The sequence below is a fragment of the Oenanthe melanoleuca genome, chromosome 7 (assembly GCF_029582105.1).
Source record: "Oenanthe melanoleuca isolate GR-GAL-2019-014 chromosome 7, OMel1.0, whole genome shotgun sequence".
NCBI lineage: Eukaryota > Metazoa > Chordata > Aves > Passeriformes > Muscicapidae > Oenanthe > Oenanthe melanoleuca.
This window is the reverse complement of record NC_079341.1, coordinates 7520946-7546941: the sequence shown is the minus strand read 5'-3', so window position 1 is coordinate 7546941 and position 25996 is coordinate 7520946. Positions and strand designations below refer to the sequence as shown.

Genomic DNA, 25996 nt, shown 5'->3' with positions numbered 1-25996 from the left:
ACACAGCTGGGGACCCAAGAGACACCAAGCAGCCCACCCAGGCTGTGGAGCTTCCTTAGTGGCTGTCTAAGCACAGACACAGCTGCTTTGCACAAACCCCCTGCAGATTTCAGTAGCATAATCTCAAGGTACCTGTGGACTGAATGGATGGTGTGCAACTCTCCCACCCCTGCACACAGTGGGGAACTTGGAGAAATGTTTCTCCAGGGAGATATGTTTTGTAGAAGAATGTCTCTTTAATGTCTTTGGAAAAGTTTCTTCCCCCTCTGTAATACCAAGAAATTTGGTATATGTTAGGGAGCCTTAATTTACTTCATTTTAAGACAATGTTTCTCTTATACCTTATTATAAAGCCATTTTTGTCTTGCACACATCAAGGAGCTTTAACTATACTTTTAATGCCTTTGCTATCAGAGGGTAGCCTTGTCAGGGATTTTCAGTTGTCAGAGAAGTCATGCTTTGGCTTTTTTGTTTTCCTCTCACTCTGATTAGTGGCTGATGCTGGCAGATACCAACAGCCTCCATGCAAAATTCTCAGTTGCTACAAAAGAACAAAATGCATCTCATCACCTTAAATTCCTTCCCCTGAATCTGTGTCATTAGGCTTATCTTAGCCAAAAAAGGGAAAAGAAACTGTTCTCCCACTGTTTGTTTCCTGTATTTTCTTTAATTTTTTGTGACTGTGTGGACACAAGGAGGAACAGACTTTGTGAATAGAAGAATCAGACCTGAGGGGGCTAGTCTTTGGTTTCACACCACAAGCAACCTGATTAGAAAAGAACAGAGATTTTCCTTTTCTTCAGGTGATTGCTTAGGTCTGTTCTCCCTCCACAAATAATGAATTCTTGTCCAGTTCTGCTTTGCTAATAGAGAGGAAATTTTCAGTAAGAAAATAGTAACTTGGTTTATTTACTTGGGTTTTTAGTACAGGTTATCAGTTGAAGTTTGGGGCTATATAGGAATGTACAGTTTCATTTTATCTGCTTAACTGTCATAAAATCTAAATGTTGTCTTATCTAAATGGAACAGAGCAAACAGAAGAGACCAAGGCTGATAGCTGGATGTTCAGCAGAAAGCTGTAACTTCAGGCTGATTTTGTACTTTTTCATATTTTCTCTACTATCTAGTTGGCATTTCCCATTTGGTCACAGAGGACAGAGGTTAGATCAGTATCAGAACTTGGAAACAGAAGTGCTAGAAGATCATGTGAGCACTTTCTGGCAAATCCTCTCAAATCCTGAAGCACAGGTCAGGATTCTCCTCAACCCTCACCACGTTCTTCTACATCCACAGAGCTGCACACCAAGCAAGCTGTGCCTGTGTGTTCAGGATAGATGCTGATTTCTGAGTCTGTACATTTCCAGTGTGTCACATATTTGCTCAAGATAACTTTGTATGCATTGACTAACGCCAGAAAAGAGGGATAAAGAGGGCACCCAACTGGGGGTACCCAGCAGGGTTCTCAGTGGTTTTTATGGACTAGCTTTGTGACCTGGTGCCAAACATGATGATCAAGGCAACAGCAACTGTTATTTCTGTAGTTTACTGAACGTGTGCAACATTTCTTAGGAACTTCAGCATCACTTGAGGTAACTCTGTGGAGATCTCCTTACACTATTATAAATTCCAAGAACCTGCACATTAGGAGAGGACAACAAGCAAATGTTGTAATGTTGTACTGAATTAACAAAAATACATATTCAGAGAATGATTTTTACCATTTTGGTCTTCTAATTCTCTTTATTAAGAGACAGAATCAGTAAAAAAAAGGCAATTCTAATCCTCCTTGCTAATACTTTAGAATAGGAGGATATTAGCATGCTTTCCTGCTTCTTGTTATATACATTAAAAACTATTTAGTCATTATATATTGCTGCTGTTACTGAGTAAAAGTTTAAGGGATAAAATAGTAAGGAATATCTCACTTCAGTAGTATTGACTGTGTCAATTCTTACAGTGTGTTTTTATTCATCTACCTTTGCTTACATCTAGGAATGACACTGTTAATAAAAAGGGAAAGACCAGTTTCTCAAATCCATCCTGAGGAAGTGATACAAGGCATTATTAGATGTGCTTGAGGATGACTCAGTGATTCGTAAGTTGCATCATTCGAAATAAATTATGCCAGAAATTTGGCTACAATCACAAAACAACAGGATGGGGATAGTAAGCCAGTTCTGGAGGCTAAAGTACAAGCATTAGTTTGAAGTGAACAAGACAGGTCTGATTGGGTTTCGCAAATAAGCAAAGTAAGACTGATAAAAGAAGAGGCATGGGAGACTGGGCTGATAAAAGGAAGTACAGCAGCACAACAGGAGTGTGTGACACGGGACATGCTGCAGAATAAGGATTACTGGTTTCATGGGATTACCTCTCTTTGAGTCATTTAAATCGTTGCACACTTCAGACCTTCAGTTTATTCCTGGGTCCCTTACTCTGAAGCATCACTTGATGCCCTGCAGTAAATTGCCTCTGGATCCTCCTGCTGCCTCTGAAGTGACCTGGAATAAGACAGCCTACTGACACTGACTGGAAGCTAATTATTACAGATTGATTGTGTCTCAGGCTCAGTGACTGCAGGGGATCACCATTTCTGAATTCTGAAAGTCTCAGTTACTTGCTGTTGAAATCTAAAAAACTAGGATCATGAAGCAAAACATTTTTAGGGATTTCAGGAAAAAGAGCAGCCTATCAAGCAGAGACCAAGAAGAATTACCTAATTAGAGCTGTGCTAAATGAGTTAGTCATGAACTTCTGAGAAATACATAGCACAAAGTTAACTGTGATTATTATGTGTGGAGGGTTCATTCTGTATAGAAGTAATATGTAGCACAAAGTACCTATAACCCCCTATACCATGTGGATACAGCAGCTTTTCCTAAAAAATTTTTGCTAAAGCAGCAAATTAACTCAGTCTGTCTCTTCAACAGACCCCATCTGCCCAGCCTCCCACAAGTTACAGTTCTGTAAAGGAAACTCTGGAAACACCACCGTCTGCTTTCTGGATGAGCTGCCTTCCACAGAGACTGGAGAGCAGGGCTGCCCACTAGTCCTGCCTAGAGATTATTTTGCTTTTCAAAGATGGATTTTATTTGCAGGAAAATTTACATCATGATAGGTGAGTTAAGGTAAAATGCAAGAGCTGCAACTTCAAGTCGCTGTGGCACCACAGATGTTTTTCTTGCCCCACTCATATTAAAAATGGCATGAGACTGTTTCTTTATGTGATACCTAAACCCTTGTGTAAAGGAGCAGATGGTTAAATGGTAATAGACTTTCAGTTTTTCTTAAAAACACCAAGATGTTTTAAATAGTCAGATACTGCATGGATGGCAATTTGCCACTGTGGAGAGGTCAAGTCAGACAGAGAGGTGGGAATAACACTCCCACACTGAGCAGGGAAAATATGTCTTCCCTTCCTCCTTATACAATTTTGCATTGCCTGTCCCCTGGCACTTCTGATGAGGGGCTGCTCTACCTGACTTGTTCCTTTCCTTATCTCTATCCCTATCCTTAACCACTCCCAGGGTGAGGCTGGCAGCAGTAGTGTTACAGCAGGGCCAAAAGCAAAAGGCCCTGCACACTGGCACAGGGCTGGAAAGAGGGTGGGATTTGTGCTGCTGGGAGAGGGGTGTCCAGCCACCTCAGACATGTGTCCAAGTTCAGCCCAGCAGCCTGCATGGCACCCTTGCTGCTGATAAACCCAGGACTTCAGTCTAGGGCTCTGTCACCAGGCCGCAAGGAATAAGGGTAATGAGGCACACAGAGAAACTCAGAAGGCAGCTCTTGTCTGTCCTCCACCTACGTGATGCTGAGGGCCAGGGTACACAGTAATTACAAAGCCTCTTAGAGAACATAATTAACTCCAGCTGGAGCTTTTCAACTTTTTAAAACCTTTCCCTCCTCATTAAGGGCATTAAGCAGTCACTTTTTCTTAGACCTCAGAGAGAATGACTTTCCTCACATTAATACAGTCTTTAAGTGACCAAGAAATGTTCTTTGCTCCCCTTTGTTCTAAGAAATAACTTACAGATCATGTACTGAGAAAATCAGTTTCACCAGGAAGGAGTACAACTGGGAGATGGATGACATCTGCTACCCATCACTTCTAGCTGAATAAAAAGGCACACCTTTGCTGAGGTGTGTTAAATGCAGAGCAGAGAGCTCACAGAATGCTTTGAAAAAGTTTTGGGAACTTTCTGTTAAAACCTGATATCGTGAAAGGGAGAACTACTGCAGGAAAAAATGTATTTGTTGTTCTTTCTCTCAAGGAGACAGAAAAGGTAGGAAAATGCTTTCTCATCCTTTGTGGCCACCAGCTAATCAGCATGTTGGAACAATAGGGAACATTAATAGCCTGTGTGTGCTTTGCCAAATGCAATGCTATTTTTGGTATGTGTCTAAGGGCATGATTCAGCAGTTTTTTTAGCCAGCAAATAGTTCAGACCTATCTCCAAGAGTATTTTAAGACTCATGGTATCACATGTTTCTTAGTAATAGTTTTCCTTTCTTCCTTTATCTGTGACTATATAGTAATTCCATTAATGAATCACTCATTAGTAAGTATGGGAAAACATTTAGTGAGAGAACTCAGTCAAAAGGATACAGTGTTCACTAAAGGTGCTCCTGCTGAAGAGAGTTATCTGTGGTGCTCTTTGACAACTTTAATTCTTGTGAGACAGTTAATTTGAATTAAAGACAGCTGAAATCCATGAAATACAACCATGGCAGGGTCAACTCTGAACCGTATTAGTTAGTAAAACTAACTTTGCATGCAGGTAGGAGGGTTGGCAATCTTCTCAAGGCTACTAATACCAACTTGTATGTATTTTTAGGATTGGGGTTCTGGTTGCAGTTACTCATTTGACATTGTTAAGAAAAGATACAACAGTCAGAGGTCAGCTGTAAGGCTGGAAATTTGAACTGACAGTGTAAGTGTGAACTTAAGTATGATGAGAAAGGTAGGATTTAACTACCTTAAAATACAGGGTGTGTGTGAGAAGCTCTTGTTTAATCTGCAGTCAGGGGTGCACCACTCATGTTCACTCTGTCTTAGGAGAAATACAGCTTCATGAGCAGCAAGCAATATTCTTGTTGCCTTTGCTATAAATATACTGATTAGAACTAAAAAGGAAACAAAACTCACTAGATAGAAAGTTTAGTAGTTTAAATCCCCTTTCTTTATTCACACTGAATTCTGCACAGATCCCCTCTCCCCACTGTCCTGCTATCTCCCTGGGTAACTGGCTCATAGTGTGTGAAGACCTTCCCTGGGAAGAATCCTGATTTGGTGGTGTTCTGTGGGAAAACACTTTGGCCTCCAGTTACAGGTAGCTGCTACAGCCTGCTTGTTCCATACCTCAGCTTTCTGATGCCTCTTGACATGTTCACTCCATTCCGTGCATGGAGTGAAAAAGAAAGAACCTGTGTGGGCAGCTTCCAGTATCTGTGAAATCAAACATGTTCCTCTGGAAAAGAATTTCATGGTATTTCCTTTGCAGGGAGGGGCTGGGAATGAGAGGTGGAAAGAATCCAACCTGATAGTGCAGTGCTTACTGAAACAGTGTAAAATAATCAGCACGGTTCTCAGTGAGGGAGTGATTCCTGTTGTTCATGTGAGAGTCAGAGTCCAAAATGCCTTTGCAGCTTCAGTCCATGATCTAGACCTAATGTGAAGTGTCCATTAGTCAGTGGAACTCGATATTGATTCAGTGACTGAACTGGGGGAAAAGAGACATTTGGGTAGGTGAAAAACATCCCAAACACATGGGTCTCACTCAGCCTCAAGCACTTGGATGTTTTGGCAAAAAACAACAAAAAATTAACAACAAAAGAACACGCACTCCAAAATAGATTTTGGGAAAGACAAAATACTGAGCCTTATACAAAGTTCTCTCTAAGCAAGAATAACTCTGCAAAGTAGAACATTAAAATGTTAGGAAATGTCAGATCCCGAACAACTTGCTTGTTTTTCTTGACTACAGTGAAGAGGAAAATCTGTGTATTTTGTTTGAAGCTGTTCTGTGATTTAAACCAAATTCACACCAAAGCTTCCTTACTGCAATAACCCCATCCCACTCTTTTGTATTTTAGAGGGATAAAAGGTTTATGGAAATGAAATGCAAAGAATGAGCATTATGTCACATCAAGGCGCCAGAATAGCAACAAACCAAGAAATTAAGAAAATAAAACTCTTCCCAGAATACATAAGTTGTCCTTTGGTAAAGGTAATAAGAAAATAGCTGTTAAAGGTTTGGGGGCTCCCATGTTCCCTCAGCTGTTCACGAGCAAGATTACAAACTTCAGCAGTGAAATACAAATGTGGGATGTGTCATGTGGGGTTTTCTCTTGTGTTTTTCTGACAAATTAGGGCTCTTTAGGTTAAGAGATGAATAAGTCACCCTATCAGACAGTATGTGGCGTGTGTGGGAAGTCTTTTTGAGAAGGTATGTTAGAAGAATTCTGTTGTAGCTGGGTACCAGAGTGAAAGCCAACCTCTTACTACTTAGTATGAATTAGTTAGTTACAATGAAAGCTTTTTTTCTCCCCTGGATTCCCACAGAGTTAACAGTTCTGTAAGCAAGTAAAGCCAAATGAAAATATGAAAGCTGTGCAGACCTCTGGCCTTGTCAGCCACTATGTAAGGCAAAGTTCAGCTCGCTGCTCCCCATCGCTGACATTCTTGGCAGGCAGGACAAAGCTTTCCTCCTACCACTGCTGGAGCCTTGCCACAGCTGGGCTGAACATATTCCTGCTTTAGGCTCTGAGAAGCTGATGGAGGACATTTGACATTGTACCTGTATCTTTTTTTAATGGGGGGGGGAAAAAAATACAACTGTGCTCTCGAAACTGCTGCATTTGTTCCTTGAGAAGTTCTTTAAGCATTGAAACTTGGTTGGAAGCTTCAAACAGGACCTTCTGTTGGACAGAAACACTGGTAAAGGTAATTATTTTACAGTATCTTGCAGTTGTTTCTGATTCTTTTAGCAAAGGTGCTCATGAAATTCCTAAGTGGTGACAGCCTTTTTGTCTCCTAGTAAGAAAGTCCCTTACCAACACACACTGTGCTTCTGTATGGAGATGTGCCTTGCTTTGACCTGCTTTAGCTTTATTCTGCTGTGTGAAACATCTTTTTATTCAAACTGTACATGCCAGTGGTTCTGGATGCCTGGAAAATCAAACACCCTTAGGTGTAAACACTGAAATCACTCAGATATGATGTAAACACATCAAACAGTGTTTAATGAAAATGGGGAAAAATCTGTACAGAATCTTCCAGCATTCCAAAGATAAAATAAATATTACCTTTACCACTCGATTTCATTTTTTGATTCTGCAAGTGTTTATTATTAGAATGAGAAGGATATAAACTTAAAGGTTGAACACCACAAATGTGATAAGTCTATTGATTTGAAGCCTAAACCTTTATATTTTCAAGTAAACTTTCATTTTAAATGATTGCATCAAGCACTTTATACAGATTCTCTGCATAGACTATTAACTTTAGAATTAAGAAGGAACTAAAATCCTTGCTTGTCTTACTGGTAAAGTATTATTAGAGTGACAATTACAGCTGATCACAGAGTAAAAGTCCACTTTTCTAACTGCAGACTACAAATTCTTCTCACAGGGTCAAGAAATGTATGGTTTTATTGTCAGACAGGTTTATTACTACTAATACATATTTTGAATTACATTAAATATCACAAACCTGAATTCTGACTACCAAGTCACAAAACTGATCTTGTAGAATACAATAATGTGTCACTCTTAAGTATTTTTTGCTTTGTTGCTTTGAGGTAAAATAGAATCTACTTGCTAGGAGTTTAAAATTTTTTGCAAGTTCAAGTTTCTTTTCTAAGTTAGGCTTCACACATAAGGAATGATAGGAAACAATTACTAGAGTGATTTAAGTCTTGTGGCACTCCAACTCAAATAATGAGTTCTTACTTTGCTTGTAACAGTGCTCATTATTGGCTGTGTTTCCTGAGTTAAACAAAAGCCAGGAAGGCTGCACAGTTTAAGTTGAGTGAAAAATCTAAATGAAAATTTAAGTTTTCCAAGCAGTCTGGGTCCTGTTGACTGGCTGAGGTGTAGGAGTGGACACAAGAAAAATTTTCTGCAATAACCAACACTGAAAAGAAGCTCCCATGTTTTGAGAACAGGTTGTTGTTATTCATCACATTTGCAGAAAAACAACAGATAATTGTTGGATTCTGGTAACTTCTACCTAAAAACTACCAAGAAGGTAGAAATTTCAGCTGTCCTGACCTCAAACAGAGTGAATACAAAGGCTCTATAAACTGGGAGTCAGCCACCTTTAAAAGTTACTTTGAAATTCAGACCTGCTGGACATCTTTAGCTTGATATCCAAGCTTGAGCTTTTTCCTTCTCTGAGCTTCCACATAAGTGGTAGCACTTTAAAGGGATTTGTTAAGAAATGTCTCAGAGCTCCTGCCCACACAATCCCCACATTCTCCTCCATCCTCCCTGGCACACTCCATCTCTAAACACAGAGTGACTCAGGCTCAGTTCTGGGGCCACAGTCCTGTCATAGTGTAGCTATAACTGGAAAATTTTAAGCTAATTTGAAGGAAAATCAGTAGTCCTGACTATATTTTGTTAGGCTTCAATACTAATTTACTGACAAAATAGTAGAAATTCTTCCTTAAAGAGAGATCCAGGGCACAGTAAAACGTTTCTATGCACATTGAAAAGATGTGGTTATCAGGTCAGCAATGTAGAACACCATCTGCAGTGTACCAGGTCTGTGCTTAATTTACAAAATGAACTTCACCTCAGCCATTAAATAAATGTCTTCCATGCAGCCACTGATATAGGAGATTGTGCTGGAGAGCAGATTCATCTGTTTTTTCCAAGGTTGTGACTAGCAAGGATGCCTTAGCCACTGAACAGCCTGCTCCAGTGTCTGCAGCATCAGGAGGACTTACTGTGCCTTGGAATATGAGGATCTGTCAACTCCAAAACATTAATTTTGTGTGAACCAGAAAATTCATGTGGTGCCCTCTACCTCGGGGTCACTTGTTAGAACGTTGCTGTTCTTTCTGTCCTTAGAAAGAAAATGTTTTTCAGCACAGATATTGCAAATGTAATTATGCTGATACTTGTAATTGGACAGTTTCATTTCCTTGAAGTCCTTCTCTTTCCCCTATCCTTGGAAAAACAGAAATACAATCAGGAACTTAAATCACTGTCCCTTGGCTATCTGTGGAAAGTTAGCACATTCCTCACATGATCTCTATTTTTGCCCTTGAAAAGAGCTAATGCACTCTTTCACCTTGCATGTGGTCTAGAATGAACTCCTACCTCTTGTTTGCACTCTTTCAAAGAAGTCACTTTTTTTCCCAAAAGAGGCTTAAAAATTAAAACCAGAACAACTTAAAAGGGAAGGTTAATATTTAATGAGTCATAAATATATGTATAATATTAGTTTCAAGTAACTTCAGATTCTAAGATAAGAAGGGATTCTCAAAGGAAATTTTGATTAAAAATTTGGTTTGTAGAAATGGTATTTTGGGCCAAAAGTCATTTTTTAATGATGTAGACACTTGCCAGAAAGGCAGGGATGGCAGGCAGCAATTGTGGAAGGGATGTGTATTGCCAAGATGCTCTGAGTAAGAAGATGTTGCAAAGATGTTTGGACACTTTGAGAGGTGAGTGGTGCAAAATGGACTGGAACAGGACAGAATCCAGTGAGGTATGTAAAATTCTATTCTATCTGCCTAAAGAGCTGTAAGAATAAATCTGCTTACCTATATTCTGCTAAAGTTGGGCATTTTCTCTAGCTTTTGGTGAATTATTTTTTACTCAGTTTATTTTACTGTAGCATCAGAAATGCAATTTTTTTAATAACTCCCAAAAATACCTGTGCCTCTGCAAACAGGGGATGTGGGTTTCTCAGATGAATTTGGTGTTTCTCTCTGGTGAAGACCTACATGTTTGAAGGAAAATGGGTTATGTTAGATAAGTTTTGCACTTTAGTTCCAAAGCCACAATGTGTGCACCATGCATAATGGTGCAACCTCATCTGAGCATATAGGTACCATCAAACTCTACAAGTGCAAAAAAAATTGATATTTTAAAAGGGAAGTTTCTTCCAAAAGGAAATCTTTGCTGTAAATAGTCTATTTTAATAGATCAAAACCTGAGTTTAGTGTGTTCTGAGTCTAGCAATAAGCATGCTCTGTGATTTGCCCCTGGGAGCAAGCAAATTCATTGTGCTCATGACATGTAAAAATATACAAGAAATAATACTTCTGAGGTTTCACATCCTTTCACAGTGTAATCAGAAGACCCAGGAGGAGATGTCTGAGCTATGATAGGAGTGCAGTGGAGTCATATGTTTCCCATGGAAATCATTTGTGACTTCCCTCTCTTTACTGCCACACATCTTCAAAGCACAAAACTAGCTTGTATTTTAAGCAGAACAATTATTTGCTTTACATCAAAGTTTTATGTAGCTCTTAATTCAAACTGGATTTCAAAGGAATGAAGTTAACAGAGGTCTCTGTAACACATGGGTGGTGATGTGTTTTCCTCTCCTGGTACACTTTCTATTGATAGATCTTGACATACTTTACAAACATTAATAATTCAGCTGCTTGCCAGAAAGAAAATATGGTTTGCTGTTTCAGAAGAAGAATTATTGCCAATTCCTTCTTCTTTTTGCAGAGAATTGTAAAAGCAGTCATCTTTACATCTTAACTGCTGTGAAACTGCAGTGTGATTATTGTCTGATGTATCTCCAAGTATTTCAGTTGAAGTGTCTGGGTGATCTAATCCTATATTTTATAATTTTGCCTCTCAGGATCCTTTTTGCTGTTTTTTTGAAAAAATAGACCTGTTGTCTTTTATTTATGGACTAAGCTGTCTGAAGAGGTTGTTTGCCATCCTTATGATACAACTAGAATACTTAATTAAAAGCAGAGATGGGATTACTCATACTAAAAAACCCCAATATTTTTACTGTAAGACTCTGTCAGTAGAAACAGCTGTTGGACATAGATAACCCTAATTTTTTTATCCACATATTAGACAATTTGCTTCTTCCTCAAAGGAATAGTTTAGTGCTAACAAGTAAAAAAATAATATTATTTTATTTGTGTTGATTGGATCATAGAACAGCTTGTCTGGGATCACTTGGTGTAACTGTGTACAGTTTGTCACCCTGGTGACAGTGGCCCTCCTGTCCTGTGGGACTCTTAGTTCTGTCTGTGAAATTGCTGTTTCTGCACATTACTTGCAGAAGGCTGGTTGTGAACATTTTGCTTTTGAAACTCATGCTCAGTCCAAAACATGTATGAACTGACTGTTAAATTGGCTTCACTTCTGTGATGAGTTTACACTAAACTACCCATTTGAGCCTTAGTTTTTCAAGAAGCTGTGTGCCTCCCTAGGACAAGAGGTGAGTGCAGTTGGTTTTCACTGTTACCTTTGCCTCCCAGCCCTTTCTAAAGGGCTCTTTAGACTTGATGGCTTTTAGATGGAATTAGGTCCTGATTATGTCCAAGAAGAAAACTAAGGCAATTTTTTTTTTCTTTTATACTCCAGCTCCTTGTGGTCAGGAGCTGAGGCAGCAGAAGTATTTTGCTTTCCAGGCTGCTGTTGCACTGGTAGCAGCCAGATGAAGGATATCAGCTCTTGCAGATAAATAACTGTGTCTTCCTGCTTGTGTGACTGACATGGGCAAAGGCTCCTCTCAGAACAAGGAATCCTCTCTCCTCCCAAACCTCCATCTCAGGTAAAATCCCAGTCAGGACCAACAAATAAATATTTCTTTTTAGCATCTACCTCTTTGTAACTCAGTGCTGTTAACATTTCTGTTTTATAGTTTTACTTTAAACCTCCATATTTTCTTTTTCTGCTTATAGACTCTCAATTCTTTAGCAAGATGAATTTCTTTCCAGGCCAAGAGAGGTGTTTAGGGAAGAGAAATAAAAGTAGAGTAACTAAGGAGATAACTCTGTCTGCCTTCAGACTGACATGTTTGTTCAAACTGAAAGACTTGATGGAGTCAAATCCAAGGGCAATAACATATATTCCATTAACCCCCATTGTACAGTCCACTTCTCCCATGTGTCACTCCTCAGTGGCTCTATCTGAGGTCTAATTTCTGTAGTAAGGGACAGAAAATCTTGAAAATTCGAATTGTTTCTAGCAACTAGAGCCTAGTGGAAATCAACATTCCCTCACTGTCCTTCAGTGGTGGATGGGGTGAATTTGCCTGCTCTGCATTTTTCTTTTTCTTTTCCTTTTTTTTATTTTCTCCTTCACAATGGACAATGGATTTTGGGTCAGGATGGCTACGTGGTGTTGCTGAGGGCAGGAGAGCTGCTTCCATGCCCTGCCCTATGAAATATATGTTATCCCATGAAGGAAGCCAGCTCTGGGGAGCTGGAGGAAGGAAATGCTTTTCCTGTTTTGTAATGGTCCCAGACACTCTAAAGCTACTTTTGTGATTAGTTTAATTTAGCCAAGTGCAGTTTGAGAGGTGTATATGCTGTTAATCTCTGAATGTCTTTCCTCTTTAGAATTCAAACACAGTGTAATTTTTAAAATACATTTTTTAAATTAAAAAAATGTATATTTTTTATTAGTCATACAGTTAGTACAGATCACAAATTAAAGATAGAAACACTCAGTAAAAGACCCACTTCATGCTTTCTCTCAATTATTTTACAGCGGTTTTTTTTTTGTTTTTGTTTTTTTTTGTGTTTTTTTTTTTTTTTTTTTTTTTTTTTTTTTTTTTTTTTTTTTTTTTTGTTTTTTTTTTTTTTTTTTTTTTTCCAAAAGTAGATTTTATCCTGGACAAAAGTTGCTTTTATAGATGGCTTCTGCAGGATGAGACCACACAGCACAAGGTGTGCTTTATAGGATGCAAACTATTAAGGATTGTCTGTGTTTCTTGTTGTGGTCCTTTCAGTGGCTCCAGAGGCCTTTGTGGGAATATATTCCACTGAAATAACAGAACCATCCCTTACTTTACCTACTGTGTGATCCATTCTTTAGCAAAATCATTAAGCAAGGTAAGAAAACTGGGTAATGGAAAGACTGGGAAAAAAAAAATCCATGTTAAAATGGGACAGGGGAACACTAAAATGAAGACTGAGCATTACTCAATAGTTGTTTTGTTTTTTGTGGTTAGTCAAACTGTCCTTTCTCTGCACAAGTGAGGATTGCTAAGCATGAAAGATCCCCCTTTTGTAAGCAATCCAAGCCACAGCTTATGTGCTGTGTCAGCTTTCTCACTTTAGGTACTGAGAGCAGAGAGAACTGCTGGGACTTGTGACACTGGTTCAATGACCACAAGTAATGGTTAAGGAATAAAAATGACCCTCACATCATATGATTTCGATCTGGAGAATATGTTCTTAGAATTAAGGCAAAGTTTGGCATGTTTTTCAGCTTTCATTTACTAAAAGACATTTCACATGGCAAAATATGAATTTAAAAACCATGTGTGAAAAATCTAAAAGCTAAAAAAGATTAAACTGCTTTGGTATACTGTTCACAGCAACATTATTGTCCCATGCAAGATCAGCATTCTCAGTAGTGTAAGTAGTTATGGATCATGATTTTAGCTTTAATCTTTGAGATACATGGCCTCAAAACTGTCTAATTTCATGTGATAATTTGAATCTAGCACTATTTGTCTACTATGTAAGTTTGTGATTATAAATTTGGATTGTTTTAGTTTCTACAGATGTGAAAGCAAACCCTACGTATTTAAACATCAACAGTGTGCTTGGAGGCATTGCTGCTCATCCAAGCACTGGTGCCTCCAGCTGGATATGCAGTAAGAGGCCTTTGTCACCTAGTACAAGATTTCCCTAATCCTTTAAAAAAATATAGAACAGCTATTTTTTCTCATATTTTTTTAAAGACTGTAGGTTTAAAAGCTTTTCAGCCATATGACACATGGAATAAGTTTCTCAGCAGGATCCTTAATTCTCCAGCAGAAAATCCCCAAATTGTGTAGTAAAGCCAACAGTTACCCAAATAATCTCAAGAAACAGGTCTTTAGTAAGTCTCTGACACAGGATAAGGCTCTTCAAGGAGTTGGGTTTTTTTCCCAATTGTTCATAATTTATGAGTCATTAATTCCTTGACCTCTGAAATATTGCAGTGACATCTTATGCCAGCTTCCCTAAGGATGCAGAAAGATTTTTATCAAACTATACATCATTTCAGTGCCATGGAGCAGGAGTCCTCATCCTTTTGGTGGCAGCCTCTCTTTCAGGTTTGTGGATGTGTGATATAATTTCTCTCTTAGAATTTAATGGTTTGAGCTTCCCACTGCTTTTGCATGCCTTAGCTCCTTGTCAGGATCTCCTGCAGTAGATAACAGCTCCTGCTGTGTTAGGTAATGTGTGTGTTCCTTGGAGACAGTGCAGCCCAGGGGTGTAAGGTGTCCTATACTTGCCATGACTCTGAGGAGGCTTCATTCCATATGCTTGGAGATAGAGAAGTATATTTATCATGGAAAATGTGAAAAAAGCATCTCTAGGTACTCATTGGTGTTCCAAAGCCATAAATTCTCCTAAGCCACACAGCCTTAGCAAATACAAAGTACAAATACAATTAGGTGCCTGAGTACCTTGAATTGTTGTTACATGCCACAGGCAGGATCCAAGGGAGATCAAGTCAGTTTGTTCAGCTGAGACTTTTGCTCAGCAGAAGGGTCCTCTCTGCCCAGCTTCTCATCTGATTGACGTCATGGGCTTCAGCAGGGTTTGTTTGTCATCTTCAATGTGGCTGTAGGCACAGGCAGCTGAACTGCTGTCCAGTTGGCTTTTCTGGTAGATCTAGGAGCTCAGGAATTTGGGGAGATAAAGGATGTCATCAAGTTTTATACACCAGTAGCACGTGCTTCACCTTTTGGAACCCCTTCCCCTTATGTGGTGTTGGAAAACCAGAAGCTGGTTGGGAATCTGTGGTACCTGCCTCCTTGACATGAAATTTCTGTCTGTTCTCCCACTCTCATTTCCACTCTCTGAAAGGATACAGAAGTCTCTGATTTTTGTAAATGTGTATGTAAGTAATTCCTAATGCATCTGAATTGTCCCACTAAATTGAATTAAACTAACTTTATGTTGTTGAACTCATGTGGAAGGACTGGGTCTTGTAGTTTGTAACTTTAGTCCTATTAAAGTTCTGAACAGAGAGACACTAAGAAAAAATCCAGATCTTCTTTGGACTAGTAAAAATCAACACACTAGAACTGCATCTGGTATTGTAGGAACAACTTCTCTGGCAAAGTGAACAGTTTCTCTGACTGGATTTGGTTGATTAACAGTGTCCCTTGGCCTGCTGCTCTACCTTCCCTGCACATGCAGCTTTATGGAGGTACACTCAGGGCTTGATTTGGGGGGAAATACTTATTTAGTGCACTAAACTTCCATTATTGCAAACTAACTTCGATTGGAATTGCTTCTTTTTATCCTTTCAAGCAGTACTGTCTGCCCTAGTGTTTTAGAAAAATTAAACTAAGGAAATGAGAAATCCTCTCTGTACATCATCTGGTCCTGATTATCTACTTTATTTTGCAAATCAGTGTACAGTCCACAAATGTGGTATTAATTAATGAGGTATATGCTTTGGACTTGGCTGCCACCATCTCAGTGGTTTCTGAGCATGTTGATGCATTGCAGAGAGTCCCTGATTTCTCTGGCTGCCTCCCAGCTGGGAGTTGATATTGCTTAAACTACAGACAGGGCAAAATACTGAATGAAATACATTTTTTGCTATGGAACATCACCCTGTATTGTATTTATGGGGTGCTCAAAGGATCAATTTGCATTAATTATAATTTCTATAGAAAAACTCAGAAGTAATTGGCTCAAGTGTTGTAGGAATATAATTTAATTACGGGCATGAAACTTAATGTAAATAAATGTCAGACAGTTTTCTAGTAACTTCTTTTGGCTGAAATGATTATAAAATTAGATAATTTAAAAACCAAATAGTCCCAAAAGTTGCATTTCCTCTTTCAAAGTAGCCAGTTGCTTTCAGAGGGCAACAGTATACACTGTTGAAATATTTTAATGGAATAAGTGGTAGAAAACTCTGTCCCAGCAGTGATATCTGTCACCACAAGAATAATACTTGAGAAAGTAAGACATTCTTGGCTTGTTTTATGGAATATACCATTGACATGTCTAAAATGTGTTCTACCTTTCCATCTTTTCATTTCCTCTGGCTGAGGACAGCCCTGAGGCTGTGTTACATTAGTGATGGGTGCTGTGTTTCCTTCCCAGCCATTCCTGCTGAGCTTCCCTAAGCTGTCAGCTGGGACTTGCCATGTGTCTCTGAAGAGAATATGCTGTAAATCCCAAAATCTGCTCCCACACCTGTGGGCTGTGTCAGTGCATTTGCAGGAGGTGCAGTAACAGCACAAGCACAGGCCACTTGCCAGGCTACTTCTGCAGTGTTTTCCCTCTCTCTAAGAGCACAAGTGTAACTGTGTCCTCTGGAAACTGGAGGCTGAAGGTAGATTTACTGTCAGGAAAGCCTTTCAGAGTGTTTAACTTGTACATCTTTTATTTCTAACCATTACACACAAGCGTGGTGTGCCTTCCACTCCTTGCTTCCAGATACAGTTGTAGCAAAAGAGTACATAAAAAAATTAAATTGGTTAATTTCTAATGGTCTACAAACATTTGAATGATGCTGTGAACTTTCCAAACTATTTTTTGAGGAGGTTACTCATTACTTCAATCAATTAATGTTTGTTTAAATGCAAACACAGCTGTTTTGTGGGGTTGTTTGGTTTTTGCCCCATGCACGAGGGACTTACAAACTGAGCAAATGAAACACTTTGGGTTAACAAACCCTATTTCTCCAAAGCCCATAATCTCAAATGACAAATATTATTGCTCTCAGAACTGGGGGCATGAGGGTGGATGGGAAATCAGCCTGGGTTTTGGTTGGTTTTTTTTCTGATGTTGTTACCTTTTGGTTTGTAACCCTCAAAGCCATAAAATTCGTAAAGCTGAGCCTCCAGTAATGGCTTTTAAGATGGATTTTGTCTCCATCAGTATGCCAAGAAAAGAGACAAATATATTTGCAGTGTCCCCCCTGTGCCATATCTGGGATATATATTTGGCCTTACTGGCCCAAACAAGCCTGGTACTGACTCTCATCTCTTGTGCCAGTGACCACACACACCCCCCCTTTACCCCAGATGATGTTTGTGCTCTATTTAAACAGCAGACACCCCCTGTATTCCAAGACAGGCTTTACCAAAAAGCAATAATAACCTTTTTCCCTCTAAAAACTTGGACCAATATTTGCCTGTACTTTTCAACCCCTCTGATCTGCAATATGAACATTGTAGTCTTATTTCACTATTGTTTTACAAAAAATAGCCCCCAGAAACACCCCCTTTTTAGAATCTGTCTCAGTAATACCTTCCTAGAGGGCACTTCAGCATTTTTGAATTGTTCATTTTTCCAGATTTCTAATACTCAAGTTTTTCATCCCTTAAACAGATATTTCTTTCATTTACACCGATTTTCCTTTATGAACATGAAAACATAACCTTTTTGTGGGCAGTCAGTAAATATAGGATTAGCAAACTTGCACAATGGCTTGGTTCACATTTCATTCTTTGCAGTGTGATCTCATTAATGAATAGTCAAGTTGAATTTGGAAAATGAATACAAGATAAAAAAAAGCTGCTTTGTACCACTCAGATTCTACTTAAGAAATAATTAGTGTTGACTGGATCTAATAAAAAGGTAGGCTTTTCAGTTTATCATTTTGAATTGAGTGTTTGCTATGGAATTTCTTATTCTTCTAATTTCTTGAGAAATAGCAACACCTAAAGATCCCAAGATCATTTCCTTGGAACCCTGCTGATTTCATTCTTACTAAATTCTATAGATGTGAGCCTGTAGTTATTATGAAACTTAAAGGATAATGACAATTAAAGTGATTATTTCAGTAAAATGTTAGGAAAAATCAACTTAATCCCTATTGTTAAGCAGACAGATTTTTTTTTTTCCTATGAAGAAAAAAAATTTGTAACATATAATTTATTAAAAGTTTTAGTTTTATGAGTTCTCTTAAGCTGTTAATATTTTAAACTTTATTTCTATGAGAGCCACATTTGCACTAGTCTAGATGTGATTTCTGTGTAACTCTTGAATCTCTTTAAAAAAAAGATAAAACAACTGCATTTTTAGATTCCTTAATGAAGGCAGCCTACTTGTCCTGCTCAGGTCTGCTTTCTTGTAATGAATATTTAGCACATTAACCTGAGCACAATGGCTTGTTCCACATTTCAGGCTGGATCCCAAGTAGCTGTGAACCCTTCAGTCTCTTGCATTCTGTTTGATCAGCAAGCACTTGGGGATGGGAGAAGTGTGCAGGATTGGAAACAGCAAAATTCACTATTCCTGCCAGGGCTTTGCTTGGGCAAGCTGCACCTCGCCTATGAGAACCATACACATGAGGTCCAGAGCCTGATTTTTTGTGGAAATTAAAACAGAAACAAAACAGTTCCCGGATGCCATCCATATTTTCCTTCTTGCTAATGCTTTGATATTTTTTAAAGAAAAAAATGTATTGGTGTAAGGCTCTAGGTCCTGTGAATTTGGAGCAAACTAGTAAGATAGTAATTAAAACAACAACAGAGGTCAAAACAGATGAAAGTAAGAACAGCAGATGCTAAAGCAAACTCTTACAGAAGAAATTGATAAGACTTCAGTAAATCTACAGGAAATTAATATCAGTTCTATAAACCTTCAACTGATAATCACAGGAATAAAAATTAAAGCTAAAAAGGATCTTCTACAAAAATAAAAAATCAAAGCTTAGAGTAAAAACCCAGAGTCAAATCTAACTGTTGCCCAGAGTCAAACTTAGTCTCTGTGGTGTGTTCTGTCGTGTTGCACATGTAGAGTTTTTGGGTCATCTCTGGTTGAACACCTTTTCAATAATTAGTGTAATAAAACATTTATGAAATTTTAGTAATCTTTCATGCCCATTTGATGTGCCTGCAAGAAGCCTCCTCTCTGTCATTTTCTAATTATTCTTATTTAGAACAATAACCTAGACTGAATATGCTAGATTTCATTTTTTGGTATATATTTTAAGTCAATAAGTCAGCAGGGTCCTAATGTGAGATTCTTGTCCCTGTGCATTTGTGTATGATCATCAGGATCCTCTTCCATCCCTGGAACTGCAGGTGGCCCAGTGTGAGAGTACAGGGAAAAAGCACAGCAGCTGAGCTGCCTCTCCCACTTGGCATGATTGCCTAGGAGGGAGTTATACAAAAGGAGAGAATTGATTTCTACGTTGGTTCCATGAGAAAAATGAAACTTCCTGCAATTTCTCTGTGTGCGTCTCCCTCACCCCAGCTCCCCTTCCAAATAACTTTTGACCCTTTTGGTCAGTTTTGGCCCTGTTGGATCAGGAGGTTACACTGCAGGGAGTTAATTGAGATGAGCACTTGGTAAGAGGAGAGAGTCTCCATGAACATCCCAGTGAAGAGGAGTCTGTGGCTGAGCACCAGAAGATTCGTATGGAAAAGGGACGTGAATGCTGCAGGTAGATGAAAAACACTCATCGGAGATCAACCCAAACCCCAAAATTATGGGAAAAACTAGCAACATTGTGCTGTGCATAGAACTTCTTGGGTTTCTTTCTTTTAAAGCTTTAAGGAATGTTTTTTTTGAGCCTGTTCCCCTTTGCTGTTCTTTTGCTTGCTACTCTTGCAGCCTGAGCGGCACCTGTGAGTCTCTGCAGATTCCTTCTCTCCTAACAAAGAGCTAAGAGTGCTTAAAATGTATTTCTCTGGATGCAGGATTTCCATATTATGCAGCACACAGTATTTTGTCTGAAAAACTATTTAAGAACAACTGAGTTTTTTTGAATGTAAATAGGAAGCTCTCCTTTTTTGACATGTTTGTGTGTGCATTGGTATCCATCGCTAAGTTGAGGTCTCAGTCCTGGTTGTATTATATTTATCTATCTATAGGGAGATCTTTGCAGCATTTCTACAGGATCTACTGGATTGTTTTACCTGAACTGTGTAAGTGGCTTGATTTACCTCTGAGCTCAGAGGGGCAGCTGGAAACCTCCACTATTTGTATATCTCAGCCCATCTTTAGTTATTTTTTAAGTGTTCTACTTACATTGCATTATTCCAAGTTGAAATGTTTTTGGAACATTCTTTGCTGGTTTATTGGAAAGTTGTTATTTATGGCTTCCAGGTGATTTGCACTGGTGGGCATTCAGGGTGGTTTTCTGGCTTCATTAAACCTGTTGATTTAGAAGTGGGTTTTTATTTTGGAATCGATGTGAGTTTTTCTTTCCACTTAATCCTTGAGATCAGCTAGTAGATTTCACAGAAAAGGAAAGATAAACTGTCTCTGTATCCTGAGTCTACTCACAGAATATGCAGTCCAGAAATAACATACTGTACAGACTGATGGAGCAAGCACTATGAAAATGTTCCTTTCCTACAGATGTGATAGTTCTCAGAAATCCAGCTTTCATTTGTGCTATGCCAAGTGAAAAATGGCTCTTTTCAGGATGGGATATTTCAGGGTTTAAATAGTCTCTTTGTACTAAGAGCTCATGCACTGTTCATTACTGTTCATATTTTTGGTACTTTTCCTTCTTTGATGTGATAGGGGAACTGGAGCAATCTGCAGCTCACAAGAAAAATCAGGAGACTCAAGTGATGTGCCCTGGGACTTGCTCTTCATTGTCTTTGCAGCTGTGATCCCAACAGTCCTTGTGCTCCTGCTCAGAGTGACAGCCCAAGGTGTCAAACCCACTCTGATCCTTCTTCTGCGGCAAGATTTAGTTGTCTTTCATACTGAGAACTTATCTTAACATAATTTTAATGCATAAGGTGAATTTCTTGCTATGTTAAACTTCATTTTCAGTGTGGAAAAGGAAGAGAACTGTGAAAGATGTCCCTACTTTCCCTGTATTTCTTCCATAGAAAAGCTAGGACTGCAAGTAAGAGAAGAGTAGGGCCAAGGAAGCTCAAAGGACAGAGGAAACTTAGCCTGAACAAAACCTGAACAAACCTTCATTACAGAACTGTCTGACTTTGGTGAAAATTATATATTGCTTTTGACTAGCAGGCTTTATGAGAAAGCCAAGTTACTTTATTATTTGTAAAGTCAGTGACTAAAAATGAAAGAGATAACCTCTCAGATAATGTTGGAGAGTTTGTTTGTTTGTTGGCTTGTTTCAGTGGTTTGAGGAAGAAATGAAAACTCCTTTGGTCACTAAAGGAAATCAAATAGCCAAGACATTCAAAGCTTTGATCACAGTCTTGAATCTAAAAATATAATAAACTAAGTAGCACTGCAAACAAACATAAGTTGAGGCATCAATAACAGCAACTGATAACCAGCTTTGTGGCTGGGATAATTTAGCTGGTTTAAAATAAAAGAGTTAGCAGTATAAGAAAGTATAAGAAAGTATGAAAAATGGGCAAAAACTCTTGCTTTTCTGAGCACCACCTTCTACCTACTCCTTTGTTGCTGCTCTCATGAAGAACTTAGATGAGTTGATGGCTGCAATGTGTGTTTTTGAATGATAAACCTAATTCTTAGTTACACAGCTGCATCTGGAAAGGTCAACAGAGGACAAAGGTCATGGGTCCAATAATGATACTTCCTTGCATGTTAAAAAACTTTAACAGTTTTCATTTTAGAAGCTAATAGAATAATCACCCTCAGCAGTTTAATGCCATCAGTCTGAAAGTATTTTCTTTGAACTGCTGGCTGCTGCTTTATTTGTTTATTTACCTATTATTTTGGGAGAGGAGGAAGAGGGTGTAAGGAGAAACCAGGAATTGCTGCATGAGAGCTGACTTGTCTCGGGTATCACACCAAACAAATATCTCTTGGGAATGTTCTAGGTGTGGCTGCAGCTCTCCTAGCCCAAGGGACAGGCTCTGGGACAGATGAGTGAGCTTTGGGTGTCTAACATTAAAACTTCATATTCTGAGCATAAAAAAAACCTCTTGAAGAAAAGTCCTGCCCTGCTCTCAGTGGAACTGCACTTCTGTGAACATTTTAAACTATTTATTCATGCATCACCTGGTTCCATTACAAGCAGACTTTTTCCCCCCAGCCAGTTTCCCACAAAGGCAGTGGGTGCTTGTGTTGGCACAGGAGGTGCAGCAGCAGGCAGCAGATGTTAGCTGGGAGCTGGGAATGCTTCTTTCCACGGTGGCCACTTATGTCTTCAAAGCATTTGAGAAACCCACAGCCTCAGGAACTGCTGATATGCAGCTTCCAGAGCTGTGTGGTAACTTTCTTACAGCCATATTATGGTATTTACCTAAAGGGCTTCATTCCCTCTATTACCAACAATATTAACAAGAAATTCTTTGTAAGAAGCTTGGGCTACATTCACTTTCAAAGTGAATTCACACATACAACTCAGAACACTGCTTATAAGCAGTATTTTAAGATTTAGTACTTTACCTTGTTGTTGGCAATGTGACTTTGTGACCCTGGAATATAAACTCAAAGGGTGCTTTGTCAGTGATTTCTGAAGAGCAGAGACTTCATCCTGAGTTGGCTTTACAGTACAAACACAAATATTGTTCATGATTTCTGCCCTCTGATAATGATTTCATCTTGTGAAAAGACTCTGCTGTGACAAGCTCACCCCTTTATGTTAGTGAAGTAGTTAAAATGCAGAGCTGTTCAGAGTATTATTTAAATGTCTTTTGCAACCTTAGAAGCGAGTGACCTTGCTGCCCTGGCTAAATTCCCATTTACATCATTACTGTAAGTAAGTCTACTGTTTAATTCCTCAAGGAAATGCTGTGCAGAAGCCAAAGCTAAACCTGCACTGTTCAGTCTGAACTGGGAGATCCACAGAAAACAGTGCTCTGCAGGGATTCTGCACTGGGAGAGGTGTTTGCTGTGAAGCACTGGTGTTAGCTGATGTATAAATTACTGCCTTTGCTCTGCCATCACCAGAAAGACTCAGATAGTAAAGGTAATCAGCAAGGAGTACAAGCCAGAACAGAGAAACAACAGGCTTTAGGACTATCCAGAAATGTATTTAATGACCCTGACAAGTTTCGCCCTTGAAATTATAAATTAGTCAGAACAATATTAGTCAGAACCTGTAAGCAATTAGCCCAAAAAAGGGCTGAAGGACAGTTCTGGTGTTGCTAAGGCCCAGGGAAAAACACAAAAAAGTGTTAAAAGGGACAGTATTTTATTTAAAGGAAATAGAGTAGAATACTTTCATTTTTTTTCCTAAAGATTCTTATGGTAGAATGGCATAGAGATTTTGCAGGAAAGGAAGATTACTTTTATTAGGAAAAACTGTGTCTGTCAGAATAGGTAAGCACTGAACAGATTCCACACCACAGAATGGCTTTTATCAGAGGTTTGCAGAATTAGACAAATATCTGTGAAGAATAAATATACTTCAGTTCCTCTGCTTTGGGCAGAAGGTCTGTTCATGTTTCTCTGAGTTGTATTTGAAGCTGTTGTTTTCCTCTGTCCTGTTCTCTGCTGGCTCTAATTCTGGCTGTGAGCATGTGCTTTAGAAGGCTCACTGCAGACTGGGATTTGGCACATTGAGGTATCTAAAAGAGCTTCCTCCCCAAGGCCAGACAAACAATTGTTAGGCTGAGATACAAAGATCCAGGTGATCCTAAAACACGCGGCACAATTTGCAGGGTTTTTTTTCCCCTGTTCTTGAACTCAAAAATCCATGGCAACCACTGTTTAGTAATATCAGCCTCTTTCTCATAGCTTTCCTGCCAAGTCTGCCCACCAAGGACAGGGCATTGTTGGAGCTGCTGTTAACTAATAACCAGTTTGGGCCTTACAAAATACCAATGAAGAGCACTACACTTGATTGGAAAAAATGGGTTAAAATCACTGGTTACCTCTTCAGTATTTACAGCAGCACCTGAGCAGTCTCAGGGGAGCAGCCCCTCAGTCAAAGCCCATTGCCATAATGTACTCCATAAGGCCTTGCCTGTATGTTTATTTTTTGTAATGCTTGCCTAGTGCTGGAATTTCAAGCCTTCGTGTTTATCCAGCCACTTGTCTGAGTGGAAAATTTGGGAAGTAAACAAGTCCCCTTCTAGGCACCTGCCGCCCTTGCATGGTCTGTCCCTCAGCCTAAATAAAGCTGCGACTGCTTCTGTGAAAACTGCTGTCCTGCTGTGATGCATGGGGCACCTGCAGGTAGTGAACACTGATCTCTACATGTTGCAGAGATATTTTCTTACCCGTTTTATTTATCATTTCAATCTTCTCTCTTTTGTGTCAAATCTTTCTATTAAAGAATAATACAATATGTGTAAAGTAGCCTTTAGAAGGAGGAAGCAGAAGCCAAAAAATCAAATTAAGATTTGATTAGGGTATCACAGTTAATATGGAGACCATTCATGGCTACTGAGATACACAAAATAAAACAAACAAAAAAAAAGAAACTATTGAGGCACAGCAGAAAACTTTTAAAACTAAAGCATTCCAAAGCAGCCACAGATAAATCAGTAGCAGCCCTCCCTCTGTATTCTTCATTGTTGTAACTGCAGTATCAGTCAGAGGACATTTTCTAAAAGGTTGGTCAAGAATGTGCCTATTAAATGTAATAAAACCATAACCAGAAATGTATTCCCTTCTTGAGCAGAAAAAACAGACAGAGAGAACTACAAAGTGAGGGTCCTCTGTTATCCCAATATGTTCAGTCTGCTGTGCGAAGAGAACAAGTCAGTAAAGACAAAAAATTTAAGTGTAAAAGCTGTATCTTGGTGAAAATTTCTAACACAATACACTACGGCCTGAACACAAAACTGAACTGCACCTTCAGATGCTGATTTGCACATGAATGGTCTCTTGCTCATATTGGCTTGGCTTCCAGGAAAGCACTTGACTTTCACAAGAACACGTGAATTTAAAAAACCCCACATGAACAGAGAGTAAGTTTTCCTCCTTTCAAGTCACACTTAAATGTTGCTGACACAGTAACACAACACCAGGCTTTGATGCAGTGCTTTTGCAACAACTTGTATATAGATCTCTGCTCAACTCACACTTGTTTTTCACAGAGCTGAAGCCTGATTTTATTTAAAAAAAAATACAAAAACCTTTGACTGTGTCTTTCCTAATACACTGCATTTTTTAAGGGGGAAGCTATTTACTTTTTATTTTCCTATACTTTCTCATATGTTTCTGAGTTTTCAAAACCTATCATTTGTCAGTTACAATCTTAAATCATTTTCCCTATTTATTCTGTTGAAACTTTTCATTTAGGGAAAATCCACTGGGTCCAAGGTTCTGAAAAGGCTGTATCAGTTTCAGCTTTGCAGATAAGAAGGATGGAAATAAAAATTGCATAACATTTGGGGAGCTGTGATTTTTTGCTTCAGCTACATATACCATGAGGTTATCTGAACAGCTGTTATAAAAAAGGAGAAAAATGCAAAAGCAGAAAACTGGCCAGAGTTGTGATAGGGTGTGTTTTCCTGCTCTCCCTGCAAGTTTGTGATAGAAATGAAAGAGATATGAACTTACAGGGAAACTAACTTTGAAAAACTTTTACAGGTTTTAAAATGTTATTTTTCTGCATACCAAGGCCTAAACAAAAAGGCAAAATGCCTAAATATTAAAAATTTTCCTTAAAATTCTCAGTAATACAAATCCTATGCAAATAATCTCTGATGGAAGAAAATGTGCTTCACAATCCTAAGTAATGAAAGTCTGAAAAGATGTGTACCTGGCTTCATTGAATGAGAAGATGCAGGAGCCCCTTGCTGCCATGGGACTAAGTTAACTCTAGCCAGTTTAGTCTGAATTTGGATCAATTAACTATTTTTCACATTAATATTTGATTAGAAGGAAATATAAAGAGTGTGCAAGGGACTATCATCACTCAATTCAAGTTGCATGGCAAACATTCCAAGGCTCTTTACAGAAACCAGTGTCTCCTGAAGTATCTTCATATCCCCACATTCATGTTTTGACAT

The 25996-nt window shown here is 38.8% G+C and overlaps 1 long non-coding RNA gene across 1 annotated transcript; it reads left to right on the top strand.

Moving 5' to 3' along the window:
* The first annotated feature begins 19168 nt into the window (after nucleotides 1-19168).
* On the top strand, nucleotides 19169-24335 carry LOC130255285 (uncharacterized). The gene is made up of 3 exons (XR_008840890.1): nucleotides 19169-19572; nucleotides 20003-20056; nucleotides 20661-24335. It is a non-coding gene; the product is annotated as an uncharacterized LOC130255285 (long non-coding RNA).
* The last annotated feature ends 1661 nt before the right edge of the window (nucleotides 24336-25996 follow it).